The sequence below is a fragment of the Ptychodera flava genome, chromosome 20 (genome assembly GCF_041260155.1).
Source record: "Ptychodera flava strain L36383 chromosome 20, AS_Pfla_20210202, whole genome shotgun sequence".
Taxonomy (NCBI): domain Eukaryota; kingdom Metazoa; phylum Hemichordata; class Enteropneusta; family Ptychoderidae; genus Ptychodera; species Ptychodera flava.
The window spans coordinates 10,585,500-10,604,067 of record NC_091947.1 but is presented as its reverse complement, the minus strand read 5'-3'; the positions used below and the strand labels follow the sequence as shown (position 1 = coordinate 10,604,067).

Here is an 18,568-nt window from a genome sequence, read left to right as displayed (position 1 = left end):
GCTTGCAAATTCCCAGTGCCAATCAGGCATAGTGCATATCATTACAGAATTAAGATTCATATTGCATTTCAAATCCCACTTTCCTCAACGCATGAGTAAAGACTACAATACCAATCCAACCTGGAGCTGACAGAGTGAACCAAGCTACGTCATTAGCCACAGACGATGACAAAATCATTCAAAAGCTGATTGAGAAGTCACCGAGGGCTACCGTTTCAATTTCACTCACTTCACACCGGATTTTCTTTAGAAACAAGCAAAGCAAGTTCACAAGGTTTAACAAGATCACGACACAATTCTTTCAGGGAAAAACCAGGCAGTCGCTGACATTAATTGAAAGCCGCAAGTATCGAACACACAAAGTCGCTTTCTGAAAACTAACGCCGCATTACATGAGTTATTCAATATGGGAATCTGTTTGAGTTTCATTAAGTTCAGTACTTTGTGGAGACAAGAAAAGCAAAAAGCATCTACCTGTATTACTGCTAATGTACCAGCATGCTTCTTACTATAGTTTAACATACAATGTCTCCCTGTACAATTTTGTACATCTGCGCTCTCACTGTATTAGATGGCAAGATTTCCATTTTTCTGCCATGAACTCATGAATTATAATTATTTTAGAATATGTAGCTCTCTACATATCCTTTTTTGTATTGAGAATTTCCCCCTTTTTAAAAAATAAACCTGAAGAAAAGAAATTTCCAAATCTATCCATAGACAAGTACATATCTTTCTTCCATAAAATATTGTGGAAATATCACATGAATCTTGTCGGAGTTGATCTGGTATCCAAAATAGTAAGGCCAAGGAATCATTTGAAATGACACAATCATAATATTTTACGTGGTTAGAATGTTAATGTACTATGTCTGTAGATGAGGATAATTTGGGAAAAATATCTACATTTAAAAAGCGTTCCTATCTTCATCTAAACCCTTCATCCTTTTATTTCAGTGAATACTTTACCACAGTGTTATTAATGGATGCCTTTTATTTGATGTTAATAAATCTACTTAATATGCGGGGATTTCACTTTTCAACATGGCTGCACAATGAGACTCAAATCTCTCAGATTTGCAGTCTCTGCGAGGCAGACGGGTTCAAAGTGCATGGTCGCCGAGTGTGTACAGTCAGCTGTGCATTCTCTGAGCGGAATTACAGTATCTATTGATGTTCATCAGTAGTAGCATTCCTCCTCGAAGCACTTTCCGAAGATCGTGATCAATTTCACCGGCGCATCAGCCCCCTCGCTGGAGAACTCTTCAGAATCCATTACTTTCAGGGACTGCAAGAATCATTAGAAGTGATGCAGGGTTGTAAAACTCAAGCAATTTACCACAACAACTCCTCTACCCAGACTGAAGACCAAAGACTGATCTCAGGAGTAATGTTGATACTTTTTAAGCCATCCACGTTCCTTTCCCTATTATGTTCCCTGGAATTAACTCTTGCTCGGTATAATCCTCGGAGCAGGATAATTCCTGGAAAAGACATTTTCAAATGAATACGGGAGACAGTAAAAGCGACTCTTTCCACTGATTAATTGTCTGTCCAGGACTGACAGCGCACTCAATTATCACGATTAATTATCATTCAATTAAGGAAATAGTACATTAGTTGTGGGCATCCACCGATGGTCAAAATATTTGCAAATCTCACTTGATCAAAATGTTTGTTTATACTTTTATATTTTCTTTTGAAAAAAAAAAGTTTAAAAACTACTTGATTCAAAGTAATGTTCCTAACAGCACTGGTAACTCACTGCCCATCACTGGGCTATAATTATTTTTATGAACTACAATGATTTCAAGTTATCCATATTTCTTGCTGCAACAATACTTCTGTGGAAGCATTATTACCAGTTACAAAATCTGTATCATGCAGTGTCTCTGTAAATAATTAGCATATTAACAGTGTTTCATCATGTCATTCATTTTGGTGACCATAGCGACTAGTGTAAGCTGTCAGCTAGTCTGATGTCTTTGGATGAACTTCTTACACATAGCAGCTGTTATTTGTGAATACAGTGGAGGAATACATGCATGAATAAATGACACAATTCAGATTATTAGATTGAGATATATATTTCACACACACACACAAACACACACATACACATATAGATATATATATATATATATATATATATATATATATATATATATATATATATATATATATATATATATATATATTAGCTCTCTCTCTGAATTTGTATATATGTATGTGTGTGTATATGTCTGTAGACAGAGTCACCTATGTTTTCCTGAATAATTACAAAGGCTTTATCTTTTCCTATATGGTTCTAGCTGTGCAAGCAAACATCTATGACAACATGGTGATCATAGAGATCTGACAGCTGTAAAGGAACTCTTTGGGCAACGTTTAAATATTGCATCTTCTACGTGAGCTCTGCCGGCAGCGCTGTCAGCCGCAGGAATCAAAACTGTTGATCCGTGAGTGAAAGCAAAACTGCACACTGGGATACCAGATATTCATCAAGCCAGCATGATTTCACTGCAAACTCTACTCACTCAGGGCAAAACATGCATAAATGTGTCACTTTCATGCAAATGATGAAAATCTAACACCATAAAAGAAACATTGGTCTATCTTTACAAACTGATCAAAAATAAAACTTCTTTTTTGCATACCCAGTATGTTGATAGCAGAGAAGCCAATCAAATAACCTGGTGCTGCCATTTTATATCAATCTCTGACATAACTACACAACAGTTCCAGAAATTCACTAACCTTTGGTCGACATCATACAAATCAAACTCCCTTTCATCGCTATTACCATGAAATGTTAATAATCTTTTGCTCGGCTTCACAAATTGGACTGGCGAACCAAAAATTCCTGTTTTATAAACACATTTTTCTTAATACCAGACAGCGCAGCAATGAGAAAATTGCTAGAGAAAGTGTTGTGTGTGTGTAGGGATAATACCGGTAGTACCGGTATGTGTGAAGTGATTTCAAACCTGCATTGAAATGTTAGCCAATCTCCTACTGAGAAATCAATGCCATCTATGAGGACAACACATAGTTGTACATCAGTCAAAAGTTCAGCCCAGTCACCATCTTCAGCTGCTGATTTTATCAAAATCCTGCTTTTGAAAGTGTAAATTTTGTGGTATAGCTAGTTTTCTAATATGAATTTTGCTCAACACCATAAAATAATTATTTTTAGTTACAATTTCATACTTGCCAACAACCTGAGCAGGACATAACTACCTGCCTGCCTAGGGCAGGTACATTTTCATCAGCCAAGCATGTGCCCAGTATGGCAGAAATAACATCAGCTGTTTTTGTTTGCTGACAACAGAAGTGAGGTAAACCAGGTACACAGTATATGAGGCATAACAACCAGGCCAGCTACCATTTCCCTTGAGCAAGAAACTTGTCAAAGTTATTTTCCATAAATTTCCTACACTGCTAGTACTAGTGTGCACATACTACATTTACCAATGTCTTTTACTGGCTTGTGTACCAAGAATATGAAAGAAATTTTACTCAGGTCCATTTCATGGAGCAGCATTATTATAATCATATCTTTTTCTTACTGTGTCCAACAATCACTACTTTAAGTATTCCTTGTTTGTAGCAAAAATGACAAAATGACTGCTTCACTGTAATAAGTGACATCAGAGTAAATTGTTTAACTAGTCTTTTATCTCTACGAGCTTTTTCAGTTTTTAGATATTAAAGGGCCAGTGGCTGTAACTTGTGACGATTTTTGTTCTGTATGTCAATTGCAAGGTCTGGTTCTACTCCCATTTAGCATGTTTAAACACCAACTATATATCTTGCCAACACAAACTCTACAAGACTTTTAATGTAGAATCCACTTTTTACAATTGAATTTTCAATTGTCAACAATAACAAGGCATTCTACATATGTTTTGGCTGAGTTGACAAGCTGAATGCTGTGTATCTCAATATGTTTTGGGAAATAGAAAAAGAAACTAAACTTGAAATTAACAACAAAGCTTATGGAAAAAGTCATTAATAGTTAAAGCTGCTGGCCCTTTAAAGGATAGGAGAGCAATGCATTTAAGGTGACGCTGTAATATTAATATTCTAATACAGAACCACATTTCCATGCTCAGCATCAGGAATAGAGATATTGGGGTCATCAAAGGTCACTCCAGAGAGGAGTGGAAATAATGTAAATTTGTGGAGTCTCTGTCACATGGATGGCAGCTGTAACACAATGCCTGTGACCTTATCATAGAGGTCAGAGGTAAACGAGAGGTCAACCAGCAGCAATCTTGGAATCTGAAGAGATATGCTACTGCAGGTACTTTCAGCCTGCTTACCTTTTGCTGTCAAGCATGCTAAGGTCATGGGTCACTGATACTATACGGCTGCTGTAATGAGCAAAATATTGGGTAAATGCATTTTTTTTCACTAAGAGACAGTCTTTCCTGAATTAGAAGAAATTCAGCATACCAGAGACAGAATTCCGTGCATGATGGGAGCCAATCATTTAAAATCACCATGGCTTCTCTGGTGCAGGCAATTGTTATGCTTAGGCTCAATATTTATGACCAATTTAAATTCCCTGATAAATATGTACAAGTTATTATCAATGGCTGGCTTTGTTGCATTCACAAACTATTATATTGCAAGGGTGAGGCTGTAAAACCATGGCAGCATATAATAATAATACTTTGATAAGGATTAGGAGAGTACTTACATCAATGGGCAGTCCAGCCAGTTACTGACTGTTGTGCAGTTTTACAGTAAGATATTCTGGGAATACATGTACCTTCACTAGGTAGAATATACCTCAAGGACAGATATTCAAACTGTCAAATTTTTACAGCACTTTTCTGGTCTACCACTTGTGGGGGCTCATTTTAAAGCTTTTAGAGAATATTTTAGAAACATCCATTTTACACACAATTTTTTTTAAGTTGTTACATGTAAAATATACAGTTGATTATCAGTTCGCCCGAATCAAAACTGGCAAAACCAGCTACCACTACCATGGACATGAACATACTGGGACATGCACACACAGGAATTTGTTCTGCGGTATAAATACTCTTGACAGCATTTAAAATACAGCATACAACAGGAGACTGCATGGCTCTACCTTATAGTAGCCATATATGGGTACAATATCTGCCAATAACAGGTCCCAAATTAACATCTATTTGACCCAGAAGAGGGTCAAGTCATCAAGGTTCAGTTGTTAAAGCGGGTTACTGTTCAAGTACTTGTTCCAGGATCAAAAGTACAACTACTCGAGCTGAAGTAGGTCTATAAATTCATGTATCAAAACTTATTCTACAAAGTGTTCACGGGAAGTTGTACAAGAACATAATAAAACGTTGTGTGTTTGCAATCAAGGGGTGTACATGTACAAGAAAAATACAGAATTTCTGATGCAACAAGTATCCCTTCTAAGGCATAAATGTTGAAACAAAAGTGACTTTTTACACGTAGCACTATTTGTTGACATGCCCTGTTACTGTGGAAACTCAAAACAAATAAATCACTAGGAGGAAGTTGCCTGTATATTTTTTCAAAAGTTCGACCAACTCCGAAATGAATTAATTGCAGAAAAATTAACGGATACTCAGGTACAAGTACACCTTAAAGGTCATTTATGGGTCACTTGGAGTCATCGTCCCCACACGTACTGTAAATCAGCCAGTCATGAAAGAAAATGACAAAGAGTATGTAAAATTGATAAGATTAGCAATGACTATTGTACAACTCCATATTAGAGTAAAGCAATTTTTTTTAATTATATTCTTGGATTTTTTCACTTGATTGACGTCATATTTTACTTTTGATTATACCATCCATCTCATAAAAGAAGATACTCTCGATTTTGTTCCACATAAATTAATGTAAATCACAGCTGTTAGTTACAGTTCGGTCATTCAGGAAAGCTAGACAGTTTGAGATGAGCTTCAACATTCATTGCCGTACCAACGCAAACACATATCGCTCTAGCAACAATGGATTTTACTGGTTCCAAGTAATATGACAAGAACAACATGTCAGTGGGCAGTCGTTGCAATTGTTTCTTCTTTCAGTTCAAAGGTGCTGAATAAATTTGATAATATATGACTATATATTTATCTATTGTTAATCAAAAACAGAAAATCTATAACTCCTGCCTACTGAATGGTTTCTGTTTATCGGACAACTTCAGAGTTGTATGTGCAGGTCCATACACATGCTATGAATGCATGTTTCATCATGAAAGCAGTAATCCCAGCACTTCCAAGTAGTAGCCTGGTCTGCTAAGGGGTATCTTGAAATATACAGTACACTCCCCAGAGCCATCATAAAGCAACACTCTGCTTTCAATCAAGCCACACTTTTTTACTTGAGTTTCAAGTAAGAGCTATTACAGAGTTGTCCAGATGTGCAACCTGAGAATTTATATGCGATAGCATACATGAGCATCTTCACATAACATCTTTCCTGATACAAAAATACTGCAGGGGAAAAGTTCCGATCTGTCTACTTGCCATAGTCTTTGCAGTCTGTCTGATTATTCTAGAGGTATTCAATCAACTTCAAATGATGCAGCACAAATTTGAGAAACCTGACAATTGCTTATTACTGTATTTTTTTAACATTCATTTCCGGTAAAATTTGGCAGTATATGTTGATTTCTGATCATGTCGTATAGCGATGAAACTAACAGCAGGGACATTTCTTTACCACTGCTTAGGAAACGAACAAACAGAATTACTGTTGCCATAACGATATCAAAGCGACATTAATCATCTGCATGGAAATCATCGCCCTCAAGATTTAACTCATTCTTATGCAAAGGACACTTGAAGACAAACATGTGATGTACGAAATTTCTTCCAAGAATCTAGACAGATGATCAGACAGGCACTATTGTCAGATGTCAAAACAAAACCTGCCACTTATTCCACAACATCTTATTGAACAGTATCTCTGACACAGAATACAGTTTTATCTGTCTTCTATGCAGAAACTTTTGGCGCGTTGTACCTTTGAAAAAAGTTATTTTTCAAGTTTTTCTAATGTACAAAAGTGTGCAGTGGTACATGTATCTCACTTCCACCAAAATACAAACTTCAAAAATTATTTCTGAATTGGATCAAAAATGTTGAATTTCCATAGACGTACCTGTTATATCAGTTTCTTGTCACAAATTACTCCAACTTTATGCAGCAAAACACTCAAAAAACAGGCCAGTGCAAAATTAGTCAGAGGTGAACACGCTTACCTGAAGAGATGAAAAAAGTTCTTGTTAATTTCAGGAAGGAAGAAGCTGCTCTGTGATGTGTATGTACCGTACATGTATCCTGCTGGTGAATGCTGGGAAGGATGTGATGTGATGTCACGTATTTGCATACAAGAACAGCAAAGATGATGTAACAGAGCTCACGAACCTACAAATTGCCGGCAGAGGTCAAGATAGGGACACATACCGCAACTATTGTTTCAACACGAAGAAGTATGCGGAAAAATATTGTTGATCATTCAAAAAAGTCACGCCATATCAGATCACCATAAAACACTTATCAACACAGTAAACTACAGGGCAGCTTAGTTGCTGGGAGTGGTCAGCAAAGAATGCTTTAGTGTAGAAACAATACCAAGAGTGGAAAAACACTCGGTCGGGCCAATAGAATGAGAGACCATAGGGGCTAGCAAAAATGTCCATCCCTAGGGGTGGGGCAGGGGTAGGGGTGTCTTGGTCTCAGCACAGGTTTCTTGTTACCATTGTTTATTTTAATACATTTGACTTGATTTATACTGCCAACCTTGGGCGTCACCAGCAAGTCTTCTGTTATACCCTGGTGCATCAGTTGTTGACTCTTCAAAATCAATCCGGTGATAATCTGGTGACAGCGTCCACAGATTAGTAATTTACCCTTGTTTACTTTGGCACATTAGGCAATCAAATGCATAAGAGACTCAACATAGTGATAATATTTGGCGTAAGATTATCACAGGGCAAATACATGAACAGTGAAAGAGAAACAGAAATCTTTTCATACAAAACAAGTGCTGAGATAAGACCAAGACAACCAAGGTTGGTAGTTGAAATCTTTATCCGCAATATCATAGTCCAACGTATTAAAATGAAATAAAAAATAGCAACAAGAAACCCCTGCTGAGACCAAGACACTCCTATCGCAGTCCCACCCCGGGGAGACATTTTCACAAGCCCCTAAAAAACAGACCAAAAAGACGTGCTTATCTGTTGGATCTCAGCATAATTATTGTCCTTGAAGTTTGTACCTGTTCATTTCCATGAAATGTGACATCAGCATCCACCTATTTCATGTAAAATCTACAACAGGTGCAAAATTGGATGAGCCCTAAGGCTTGCCAACAAGTTGTTTTTTTGCCTCTGACATTTGCCATGGACAAATTTGAAAGGATAAGTATCTGTATAATAAAGCCAGTTCTTGGAAATCAAAGGTACAACCATGGATGTACATCCACAGTACAACCAAATCTTATGCACATCAATTTTAGCCCCTCTCTCTTGCTATACAAAGATAACACTGGAATTCACATCTTCATGAAGACTGTAAAGGACATCTGCTATTGTTTATCATGTTTAAATCAGTAATATTCTCAGTCAAAACATAAATATATTCCAAATCAAAAATGTCTGCCATTTTCTAAGTCACTCTTTGGGAAACACTAAATCTTTCTCTTGAAAATACAATTTTCATTTAATTTTTCAAATGATGTGTTATGGCAAAATATGTTCTTCATAACCAAATAATCAACAAATTGTTTTGACATCAAGTAAAAATATCAAACCACTTTGCTATGGAATGTTCTTATTCTGAAACAAGCAAGCACAGCATACAAATGTATGAATCACCATAAAGTTCCAATCTGGTGAAAAAAATCTACTAGAGTGGTTTGAAAAGGTTACGAGGGCACATCGTGTTTTAAACGTACATGTACAAGCCTCACCCCTACACCTCTGCTGAAATCACAAACAAGGGAATTTGCCCCGAGTCAGAAATGCCTAGTCGGTTTATCAGTCACAGTTCCTCGTAGAATCTTTGCTTGAATATTAACCAAGTGAAGCGTGAATTGAGATAAGAGAGGTGTTGAGTTGAAGGTGGGCACCTGGGGCACTAAAGATCGCTGGACTTGATTTTGCATGTGAAAATTACTCACTTCGTATCTCAAGCCACCTGTTACCTTGACGCTGGATTTTAAATATGCGCATAATCAAACTTTGACAAACAAGCGGCACAGATGCCGGAGGTGTAATTTTACTCAAAATGTCATGACATGAATATTTGCATAGACTGTGTTGATAACAAACTCATCCGATAGGAATCATGTGGTGCCCACCATAACATTACCCTCCTCCCTCCCCCACCCTCATACCAGGTTGCAAGCAGCAAACCTTGAACCTTTGACATCTGATGAGTATCTGAAAATGACCAGACACATCTCCCTGGAATGTATACCTCCTAACTGTAATGTTGTCTTATAATTGCATGCAATATTTGTTCATTATGTCTTCAGATAGGCAGTAAGGTTACCTTGATGTGAGTAGTTTTGAAAACTTATTGTCATTTCACATTTCCTTGTTGTCAAGGATATCCGCTAAAAGTGGTTAAAAATTGACATCCAACGGTCACACACAGCTCTCATCTGTCAAACACTATACCTGGTATAATTACCAACACTCCAGATGGCTCAAATCTAATATTCTCTACATAAAAGTCCGCTAGATTGGTCGTAAAACTGAAAGGATAACAAAATATGTACTTTTGTGATTTTACTATTATTGATTCAGATATTCATTCAGTCAGAAACACAGTAAAATAGTATTCATTTGTGCAAAACATAGCCACAACTGACACTAACTGATGCAAATCTAGAAACGACTATGAAATTTCTCAATGGTGAATATCTACACAAACTAAACCTCTCACAAACTATTTATGGCAATATCTTTACCCCCAAAAAAATCCAAAATCCCTTTGGTATAAAGAAGTCTTGTACTACAGTAGAAAGATTTCAACTTCCGAAGACCAAACTCTGTATATCTACAGAAAAAGCAGTACATACTTCATACATGTTTAGCATTGGCCAATGGCCGATAATACATCAATCATGTATGGTTATAGAGGGGTGCATCCACTTATTTACCCAGAATGCATCACTGGCAGTCACACCACCTAATGTTAAAACTACGTGACAAATGACACCCTTTTCAAGATGATAGTACTCCATCAGAACCAGTTTATTTTATTAATACATGTCGGTCAAAGGTTAACACACAAAAACCAATCTGTACAAGCTCAGACAAAATGTTTTGGCAAGACCCCAAACACTTTAAAAGCAGAACATCAATATAATATACAAAGACTTTGTATTGCATTACGTATTAAATCCTTATAAGACACAGAATGCTTGGATACTGCTTCCTGATTTTCAGCCTTTAACATCAAAGTATCTAATGTACTGCTTTAAAGAATTTTGATTACTTGTTAAATAGTTTATGTGTATTGAATTGAAGTCATTGTCTGCGTACCTGCCTTGGTCAGCTTGTTAAAATCAACAAGTCATCGTTGATGACACAGTCCCCACTTGTTAATGGGTACTTTGATTACAAGTCCTCAGAGAGTCCTCTTCATTAATTAGGTCTGTGATAAAAATACTTTGATACAGATGGCACTCAATGGCCAAGAATGAGTTCCATGGTGATGAAAACATAAAACCAATGTAGGCCACCATCCTAAAGTTCATAAAATGAGTCAACTAGGAATTAATCAACAGGGTGTTGAAAAACGTTTTTGCATACGATCCTAATACTTAATAGATTATCACTGGTACCATATTTCATGAAGTTTGATGCAGTATTTACAACAAACTATGAAATCAACATCTGTATCAAGTTTCATCAAATTTGACGTTGTATTAATTTGTGGCAATATCACTCTAAATAGGAAAGTTCATCACATATGCAATTACAAATTAATTAAAATGACACTGATAAATGTCTTTTTCAATGTTAAAGCAATGTGAGCTTAACATCTGTGCAAAGTTTCATGAAATTTGGTGCAGTATTTCTTGACATATCAGCCTACTTACAAAACTTCAATAATTGACATGTTACTGCTACATGACGTGAAACAAATTGACGAGCATATGCATGAAATAGGTCAATGTCCTTGTACCAACTTTGAATGATACTGGTGGAAATATATCTGAGTTATGGCTCTGTACATTAGAAAATTGTAACAAAATCACCGCCATCTTACTGTTTAAAAAATCAACACGTACCGTATATGTATTACATAAGTCAATGTCCATGTACCAACTTTGAATAAGATCAGTTGAGACTTGCCAGAGTTATGGCTCTCGACATGAAACAACCATAACAAAATTGCCACCATGTGGCCATATTTGACCACCTTGTGAAACCAATCGACATACATATATATAAATAAGTCAATGTCCTTGTACCAACTTTGAATAAATTCGCTGGATACATGTCTGAGTTATGGTTCCCGACATGAAAAAATCGGAAAAAAAAATGGCCACACGGCGGCCATATTGGATTGTATCACAAAACATTAGCAATGTGCATATGTATGACATAGGTCAATGTCCTTGCACTAAGTTTGAATAAAATTGGTGAATAAAATCGTACGTGTCCAAAGGACGTGAACAAATTGTAACAAAATGGCTGCCATGCAGCCATGTTGGATCATATCATGAAACAAATTGACGTACATATGTATGACATAGGTTAATGTCATTGTACAAACTTTGAATAAAATCGGTTGAGATATGCCTGAGTATTATGGCTCTGTACATGAAAAAATCGTAACAAAATGGCCACACGGCAGCCATATTGGATCATATCACAAAACAAATTGACATGCATATCTATGACATTGGTCAATATCCTTGTACCAACTTTGAAAAAATCGGTTGAAACATGTCTGAGTTATGGCTCTGTACATGACAAAATCATAATACCAGATATGAACTGAATTGCCTCGCGTGCACATTTTGTAAAGTACTTCTTGGGGTATTGGCTTTTATGACATTACATTGTTTTATTCCCGAAATTAATCCAATCTATCTAAATTTGACATTATCCCCACTGTATTACGCAATGAAAAAAAAGAAAGAAACCATTTGAAAAATTATGATCCAACAATATCTGTCGATGCAAGTGCAAATGGCTGAGCAGGCTCTTAACTGGCAGAGGTCGCGTTTGCGTATAAATTCTGCATATTTCACATATAATTGCCATGTAGAACGAGTTGACCTACTTCACAGTATCTCAATGCGCCCAAAAACGATACAATCATCTGTGCCGCGCCGTGTAGCAGCAAAATGAGTTCGTGACCTTTGAAGTACGCGTTTCAAAAAATAAATACCCATGGGAACCTGCTCACCACGCCACGCAACTCATGTACAGCTGACTATGGTGCACTTGTCAGGCGATGGTCGATGATTCTGGTTATTGCCTATATTGTCAAGTTCAATGCCTAATTTACGGAAACACGAACTCTGTCTAGTGTATTCGAAGCTCTGCGTACAGGTTGTGCACACGGCCTCTACCACGTGCTGTCCTGTGGACAGTGTGGTACAAGCCGTCGATCCGCTATCTGCGGACTACGTGCTGAAGTACATTGACTGTTCATGTCAACGATCGTTTCTCCCTCTGCAGAGTTTCTGTATCCCGTTCAACAACGCTGTACCTCGATCACACGATAGTGACGCTATGTAGCTGTGCAGTATTGAAACTTATCATAAAATGGCCACCTCGTCTAACAGTAACACGTATTGTCAGGATTATCGTACGGAAAAAAGACTGCAAAACTAAGACTTATGAATCTTCATCAGAATTGAACACATCATGATTGTACACGAGTATCAACCGTGAATGCACGTTGAGCTCGGCAGTTACACAAGCATGGTACGCTACATGCATAGCCCTACGAGTATGGCGACAGTGTCCGGCTTTGGCTACGCCGGGGGCTACGCCGCCTACCGGAGGTGGGAGGCGGCGTAGCCAAAGCCGGACACTCTCGCCATACTCGTACGGCTAGCTACATGCACTGCCGCGATGCCGATCGTATGCATTCCAAGGCCTATCCCGGAATTTGTTTCACAAACAACCTCAAAGGAGAGCAAACATACTTCTATGGACAATGACGAATACGTTTCTTGGCGAAGCAAAATCAAAACAGTGCAGCAGTACATGAAGTAGGTCATGGCCTTGGACTCTGTGCACGAACCTGATTGGACACTTCAATACCTTTGACCCAAAGTTATTATTCATCAGCACTTCCATGCCATGAGGCTAGGTAGAGAACGTATTACGTACGCAGTGTACGCTGTGTGTTAGGAACGCACACAGGGAATGCACAGCGTACACTGCGTACGTACGCAGGGCTAGCGAGAGAGTTGCCGACATCGACGGTTATTTACGAAAAAAGAATAAAAGACTGGCATTTTTGGAAGCGATCGAGTAGCTGCGGTAGGCAGGGATACGACTTGGGCCCAAGAACGCTGAATTTCGGCAGTAATTTGGCTTTTTACGTCAAGTCCAAAAATGGATTTGAAGTCACCAACTCTACGTACGGGTCTTTGCAGGGCTGTGGTGAGCGGGGCTATTAATAGCTGTAGCGGAACACACAGCATCGTACGCAGGGCTAAGAACGTATGTACTCATTTCTGGCGATCGAGCAGCGAGGGAAACAATCAATTACCAAGGATGAAGCTAATTTGCTAAACGATATTTTATCTTGAATAGTGAGTTGAATGAGTAATAAAATATCATATTTTTAATGTTCAATACGAGGTTGAAACACGGAGGGACCGTGGTTGAAACCAGAGCTATCCAGCTGTAGCCAACCTGGACAAGCACATTTCACAGCGCCCTCAAACAGTCGAGTGTTTTCACTTGTCATACGCGGCGTAACAGAAAAATTAAAACTTTCATAACTTCATTAATATCCAAGCCACGCCCACCAAAACCTTTTCAGTTCTAGCCATTTGAATTCTGAAGATGTCTACCAAATTTGACTGAAATACGTTCAGCCGTTTTTGAGAAAATGGACCAACAGACAGACAGACAGACAGACAGACAGACAGACATCGCTGCGACATAACCTCGCTGCGCGCATGCGCACGCGAGGTAAAAATGGCTGCCTAGCGGCCATATTGGATCGTATCACAAAACAAATTGACGTGCATATGCATCACATAGGTCAATGTCCTTGTACCAACTTTGAATAAAATCGGTTGAGATATGTTTGAGTTATGGCTCTGTACATGAAAAAATTGTAACAAAATGGCCACACGGCAGCCATATTGGATCGTATCACAAAACAAACTGACGCGCATATCTATTACAGTGGTCAATATCCTTGTACCAACTTTGAAAAAAATCGGTTGAAACATGTCTGACTTATGGCTCTGTACATGAAAAAATCGTAAAAAAATGGCCGCCTGGCGGCCATATTGGATCATATCACAAAACAAAGTGACGTGCATATCTACGACATTGGTCTATGTCCTTGTACCAACTTTGAATAAATTCAGTTTAAACATGTCTGATTTTTTGCTTTGTACATGAAAAAATCGTAATAAAATGGCCGCCTGGCAGCCATATTGGATCGTATCACAAAACAAGTCAACATGCGTATCTATGACATTGGTCAATGTCCTTGTACCAACTTTGAATAAAATCGGTTGAAACATGTCTGAGTTATGGCTTTGTACATGAAAAAATCGTAATAAAATGGCCGCCTGGCGGCCATATTGGATCGTATCACAAAACAAATCGACGTGCATCTGTATGACATATGAAGTAATCCTTGTACCAAGTTTGAATGAAATCGCTCCTTGCATCTCTGAGATATCTGCGTGAACGGACGGACGGACGCACGCACGGACGGACGCACGCACGTACATGACCAAACCTATAAGTCCCCCCGGACGGTGTCCGTGGGCAATAACTACAATTACCGTATATGCTGAATTTTTGGAGCAGTTCTTCCATGGGGTATATAACTATCTACTCACACAAACTTCAACGTTGTATGCTTTCTGCTATGCATAATTTCCTGCAAAAGTGCGCATTCAGCATTTTCTGTACGTGGTTAGTTTCTCTGACACATGCTTTCATAACTATTAGCAATGCCTTCTAATCTTAGTGACAAAAGGTGTAAATTTTCATTTTCTACGTTTCACATCATTGATAAAAGCCACAATTTTCCCAATTACACTATACTTTTACAACTATGCAACCAATGAAATCACACAGAGAAATGTTACACAGCCATCAACCATTACAATCCTCCATCCTTTTTTTAAAAATTTTTTTGCAGTTAGTAATTTAATCTGATGGGTTGCTTTTTTCAACAATGTTGACAGCACAGTACTTATTTATCAAAATGGTATTTATTTTGTAAAAATATACTTATTTGTGTAAAAGCAATATGTATTCTATAAAAAAAGTACTCTGATTATCAAAACAGTATTTATAACATGTGAGGGTTGCCCTGTCATGATTGTATGAACTGACAATCACTCCTCAGATAACATGGGGAAAAAGTCAGTGAACGATTATTGTATGCCTACTATGGTCCAATGTTGATTGTCTCAGTGTAGATTTAAGGAAAGTGCAATTCTGATATCAGGTAATGCTTTAATTGTACGACACAGAGGTGTGTGAGAACATTTTTTTTATTTTCAGTACTAACAGTAGCTACACTGGCATTTCTTTGAATAAAATATTCACTGTACAACAAACACACATATTTGCACAGCTTCATTCAAAGTCCAATTGATGCCATTTTGATGCCCTTTTTTCAAACCACAGGATATTGTTAAATTTTTCTCTCACTACTACAAAATTTATAGCTTTTTAGCACTTTTTGCCATGTCAGTGATGATATGTCCATGACATACTGACCAGTCAATGTGAAAAAATAACACAAATTCAAATTTTAACTGTCATTTGAATGGGGCCCTAATCACTGAAAACCAGAACTGACTGTTTACCACAACTACATCTCAAGACAATAAACTTTTTGTACAGTATTGAATGATGAATACCCAAGAGTAAGTTAATCACATTACTTTTGAATTTTTTACAGAGGGTTCAAGTATTTTATAAATTTTTACTTTAAAGCTTCACATCGGCAGCCATATTTTAGAGTGGACTATAACATATTACTGTATTTCTACACTCTAATTTACTCAAATATTTCATGTAAGCATAGTAACAAGCAGACACACATCTCTCAGTGAGTCTAATGACACAACATAACTTTTGCTTCAGAGTAAAATAATGCAAATTATATGCAAATATGCAGCCACTAAGGCTTTAAAGGGCCAGTATCTGTTGTTTATGATGATTTTTTTCACCGTTTTTGTTTTTAACGTCAACAGCAATTTCTTGTTCTACTCCCAAAAGCTTGTTGAATCACCTGCTATTAAGCTTGCCAACACATTAATTAAATTGCACTGATCTAGACCAGAATTCAGCTCATCATGTCAACGATAACAATATAGTCTGCACATCATCACATGTACTGGCTGAGTTGATAAAGTGAACACGTGTACTGTGTCTCTCAAAATGCTTTGGGCAGCAGATCAAGAAACTGTAATTGACATAGAAAAAAAATAGTGAAAAAGAAACTCATCAAAAGTTACAGCCAGTGGCCCTTTAAATGATAGGCACCAATTTACAACAGTGCCTGTACCCAGTGCAGAGGCAGTAAAGCACTGGAAAGTGAAACAAAATTGCAGGAGGAAGTAAAGGAACCAGAAAATTACACTGGAACTGAAATAAAATTTGTTCAAATTTTTGTGTTTATATAATAGTGAAGTATCTAAATTTTAAACATAGGCCAAAGTCCCTGAAGCTACCATAGACATGGATACAAAATAAGTATTTCCTGACTGTATGAAATTATCTCACTAAGGTCATCCTAGGGACATGTAAACCAAATATTAAAGCTGTCTGACCAGCGGTTTTGAAAAAACAAGCGACTCAACATGCAACAGTTGACAGAGCTCTGCTGTGTTATGTAGAGAATAACCTTTTGTGACACATGTATTGATGAAGAAGGTGGATATCTTTGATAGCTCATTTCAGGATGGCCTGACCAAAAATGGAAAAAAATTCTGTAAAAATACAGATTTGCATATTTCATCAGACTATATTAGTCTATAATAGCAAATAAACGAGAGTTAATTACATTCTAATTAAAGTAAACAAGACTTGCTTAAATCAAGATTTACGTCATAATAAAACAGCATACATGTATCTGTCAGGTTATAAAGAATCTTGAGCTGGTTATCTTTTATTTTCATCCTATTAACCAAGCACATTTTAACTTTCAAATTAACATTGTAAGTAAGTTCTGTTGAATAAGTTGAGACTGTACATACTCAGAGAAAGCACACTGAAGAGACAAATGTTTGTAACTTAAGAAGTTCAAGGTCATCAAAAGCATTATAAGGAATCATGTTACACTTTCATTGCACTGTTTACACAGATTGCATAATTGCTATAAATAGCACGAGGAATCTTACAGCCCGGCTTTACCATAAAAACCCTATCACTTTGACCACTCTTTAATGACCACTCTATTTTTTTCCTCAAAAAGTAATCTTATTTTATCCTTACCAAGTCAACCATAAATGGAAATTAGAACTTTCTCTATCTCTATTATTTGACCACCCTATCATGACAAACTACTATGAGCAATTTCTTTTAGATAACATAAATGGTGGTTCAGAATATATCAAAGTTGGGATTCAGGAAAGTTGCCTTTACATGTTTTAATCCTCCAAGATGGTAAGCATTTCACTATGAACTGTCAAAAAAAGGTGAACTTTCTGATAATTCCACACTAAAATTATTTTGGCTTTGATGATTTCCAAATTAATTCAATTATTTAAAATCATATTAATTATTTTTTTCTGGGTGAATTGATAGGGTTTATACAGTACAAGAATTACATACAATGTAAGTCAAATTTTGACCAAAAATGACAAAAAAATTCCTTAAAAATACACATTTGCATATTTCATTACAATTTGAACAAATCTAAGTTGGGTTATCCCTAGGGACCTGTATACCAAATAACAAAGCTGTCTGACCAGCGGTTATGAAGAAGAAGATTTTTTACCAAAAACACCTTTTTTGGCATTAATTTGCGTATTTTCAACAATATCAAAAAATTAAAAAAACTAGTTTCTCAAAATCATATTTTTCATCTACACAACAAATATCAAATCAGTAAGTACTGCGGTTCTCAAGATATTTGAGTGGACGGACGCCTCACAAACGGACATACATACATACATACATACATACATACATACATACATACATACATACATACATACATACATACATACATACATACATACATACATACATACAGACTGACGACGGACGCCGGACGGATACCCATCCCAATAGCTTCTATAGACTATAGTCTATAGTTTCTAATAAACAAGTGAATATATGATGGATAAGTGATTGTTGTTGACACTAGAATCCGGAAGTAAAACAAGCCTTGAG

The 18,568-nt window shown here is 37.0% G+C and overlaps 1 protein-coding gene across 3 annotated transcripts in view; it reads right to left on the bottom strand.

Moving 5' to 3' along the window:
* The window catches only part of LOC139120000 (rho-related BTB domain-containing protein 1-like), a 77,041-nt gene that overhangs the window by 28,161 nt on the left and 30,312 nt on the right, over nt 1–18,568 (bottom strand). The window contains exon 2 of one of the 3 annotated variants that reach the window (XM_070683986.1): nt 7,138–7,237. The exons of 1 other annotated variant lie outside the window; for it this stretch is intronic. The gene's annotated coding sequence lies outside the window, so the exon portion shown is untranslated. Of the gene's footprint in view, nt 1–7,137; nt 7,288–18,568 lie in introns of those variants that run through there. One more of the 3 variants, XM_070683988.1, reaches the window with a different exon arrangement.